Below are 3,865 nucleotides of genomic sequence, written 5' to 3'. Positions count from 1 at the left end.
ATGATCTGGACAAACAACCCAGAGATTAATTAAAAGATATACTTGAGGGTGGGGCTACTCTCATAGCTGCTCAGCTCATCTCCCTAAAATTTCATACCGTAGTAATGTTGCTGCAGAAACAGGAAGACAATAGGGGTCCCAGAAGGAGAAGAGAGAGAGAAATGATCTGAGAAAATGTTTGAAGAAATAATAGCTGAAAACTTCCCTAACGTGGGAAAGAAAATGGTCAACCAAGTTCAGGAAGCACAGAGAGTCACAGACAGGATAAACCCAAGGGGGAACACCACAAGATCCATAGTAATCAAACTGACAAAAATTAAAGACAGAGATAAAATAGTAAAAGCGACAAGGGAGAAATGACAAATAACATACATGGGAACTTCCATAAGGTTATCAGCTTATTTCTCAACAGAAACTCTACAAGGCAGAAGGGAAAGGAGGGGATATTAAAAATGATGAAAGGAAAGAACTGAGAATATTCTACCCAGCAAGACTCTCCTTCAGATTTGATGGAGAAACCAAAAGTTTTCCAGACATGCAAAAGTTAAGAGAATTCAGCACCACCAAACCAGCTTTACAACAAATATTAAAGGAATTTCTCTAGGCAGGAAACACAAGAGAAGGAAAAGACTTACATAAAATAAAGCCAAAACAATTAAGAAAATGGCAATAGGATCATACATATCAATAATTACCTTAAATGTAAATGGATTAAATGCACCAACCAAAAGACATAAATTGGCTGGGTGAAAAAAAAAAGAAACAGGAAGACATCCCTGCTGTGTTCTTTCCCTATGTCTGTCTTTCTGTAAGTGGTTGGTGATCCAGGACTTGTGTATAAAACCTGACCTTTATTTTTCTGTAATGCTACAGAAAACCATCAGACGTTAGAACATCTTCTTGACATGATTTAATATGCTTCAGACACAAGCACTGGAATATTTTTGAGTTTTTTTTTTTAATTAACTGAGATGTCACCATGCAAATTACCATCCAGAGAAATCACACTTTGTTTACAATCTGGGTGCCTTCAGAAAGGGACTACATTGCAATTGCTTGTGGATCTTTGAAACAGAGCAGTCTGTGAAAATTAGCTTCTCCTCAACCTGGACCTGAGAACAGTTTCATGAGCATTATGTCACATGCAGAAGTATTTTAAAAGCAATGTTCTATTGAATATGCAGTGATAACCTTTAAAATTAATATGGCGTCTAATATGTATTGAGGACTTTCTATTCATCAGGTATGGTTTTAAATGTTCTCATATTATTTTATTTAATCTTCTTCACTATCCTGGGAGGTAGCTGTTATGAATATCTCCATTTGACAAAGGAGAACAGTGGCAAACAGACTCATTTAAAGACATGGAGCTGGTAAATGTGGTAACTCCCATAAGCAACCATCGTTTATTAAAGGAAATGGGTAAAATAAGATGCAAAGAGGACAAAAAAGGCACAGACCATTTGCTTTGAAAATTTCTCTGCATTTTTATGGCTAGAGATTGGATTGATGGGTATTATTTATATAAATATACATTTAAGTGGAATTTGCGTTTTTAGCTTTATATTCTTGTTTGGTTGTCTTATGATTGTAAGCAGCGCAGCTTTTTAAACGTAATTTTACTTATTTATTTATTTTTGGCTATGCTTCATCTTCATTGCTGCTTGGGCTTTTCTCTAGTTGCTGAGAGCGGGGACTAATCTCTAGTTGTGGAATTCTCATTATGGTGGCTTCTTTTGTTGCAGACCACCGGCTCTAGGGAGCATGGGCTTCAGTAGTTGTGGCTCTCAGGCTCTAGAGCACAGGCTCAGTAGCTGTGGCACACAGGCTTAGTTGCTCCATGGCATGTGGGATCTTCCTAGATCAGCAATGGAACCCTGCAGTGGCAGGTGGATTCTTCACCTCCTAGGCACCAGGGAAGCCCCAGCAACATAGTTTTAAATAATCTATGTGATATTATTTTTAATTATTAATAGTTCTTTTTAATGACTAAAGAAAATTAAACATTTTCCAATACCACTTACCCCATCTGAATGGGCTGACTTATTTAAGCTTCTTTTGCCTCACTTTCCACAGGTGCACCTTGCCTGCATGTATATCTTTTACTTTTTTATTTAAAATTTTCTAACTTTAAATTTGTTTATTTATTTATATTTTTGGCCACACAGGCCCTGTAGTTGCCCCACAGCGTGTGAAATCTCAGATGCCTGACCAAGAATCAACCCCGTGTCCCCTGCATTGGAAGGTGGATTCTTAACTACTGAAAACTTTGTTCTCAACAGCTGCATAGTTTTCTATCCTTTGAACACAATGTAAATCTTTCCCTGTTATTCGCCGTTTATCCTGACATGTAAGAAGCTGCTGGAGACTTCTCCTCTAAGATCTGATGCAGAGGGCCCTACTATGGACGTCCCATTACTGCTTTATGGGGTGTTTTTAATTACTCAGTGAGCCATCATGTGAAGAAGGGAGCAGAAGTAGGTTGACCAGCTTGTCTTTGAGTTCCTGTCTCAAAAGGGCTTATGTTCTCAGACCATTTGTTTCTCTCAGGTCTGGGTCTCTACCTTAGCTTGTGTTCAAAGTTTAGGTAAACACCAATGCTCTATTTAGTTTCAAGAAATCAACTGCAGCCTGCACTGAGTGTATCTGACGGATAGAAATTAACTGGACAGGCAATCACAAACGATTACCTGCATCAGAGATAGAAGGAGAAAGGCTGACAGGCTGATTCTATGTCAGTCTTTCCTGTGAGTCCCTCCTTTTTTTCTTTCAAAGGCCTCCCTGAATTAGAAATGGAACTGGAGTCGTAAGTAGAGGGGTTCATGGGGATGACTATGTTGCCGTGACCTTGGAAATTATCAAATAAATAACAGAATACTCATGGCATAGATGCAAAGTGATATCCACGGGGTGCCTGGCATGTGCTATATAAGAAATGTGGATTGCAAAGTAGTCCTCCTTTGTTTCACAATGATTTGAGAGGTGGCATCACAAAACAATGGAATTTTTATTGTTTTCAAATACTTTGGAAAATAAATTGATAACTTATTGGCATTTCATGTATCCTTTGAAGACTGCTAATGATTCAAATGCTGCTCACAAGATTCAGCATAAAATAGTAAATTATGCCAGTGAATGTTCCACAAAGGTGAGTTTTGTTTTCTCCATAGAGGTAGGAACGACACATAGCACATCTTTTTATCCCCTTAGAATGAGGAGGACAGACTCCAGAGCTACACACCCTGGATCCAACCCTATTCTGCCAAGCACCAGCTGTGTGACTTGAACAAGTTCCTGAGACACATAGGGTCTCATTTTCCTCATGGGTCAGCGGGCTTTATAATAATAACAGAAATCTCACGGGTTGTCATGAGGGTTAAGGGGCTTCATATATATGTGCAAAAAATTGAGAACACTAATAAAGGATTCTCTCACACACAAAATTATTAGCTGTTCTTCTCTTGGACCGTCTTCTCTCTTTCTTTATAGGCAGATATAAGGTGGCTTTCTTCCTACTCACAAAATGGAGGGTTTATCTGTTGGCTACAGTGGCTCAGCCCTCTACTCTGATGACATCATGCTGGCACATCCCTGCCTGTGAAGTGAGGAACCATCTTCCTCCTCCCACAGAAAAAGACACTTGCTTCATCCCAAATTTACCTCAAGTATTCTGTTTGTTATATAGAATTATGATCTTAAATTTTCAGGATAGCCTTGCAGTCCAGTTAAAAAAGCACAGACTTCTTATCTCTGGCCAATCATTTTAACTGTCTAAGCTTTCATTTCTTTATCTGTAAAATGGGCAGATAATGATCACCATGCAGGAGAGCTGTGATAATTATGTGTGGTAATATATATGTACCAT

Source organism: Moschus berezovskii, chromosome 3, assembly GCF_049115385.1.
Source record: "Moschus berezovskii isolate FMDL1 chromosome 3, NW_MosBer_1.0, whole genome shotgun sequence".
In the NCBI taxonomy this organism is placed as follows: Eukaryota; Metazoa; Chordata; class Mammalia; order Artiodactyla; family Moschidae; genus Moschus; species Moschus berezovskii.
Note: the sequence above shows the minus strand (reverse complement) of the source record.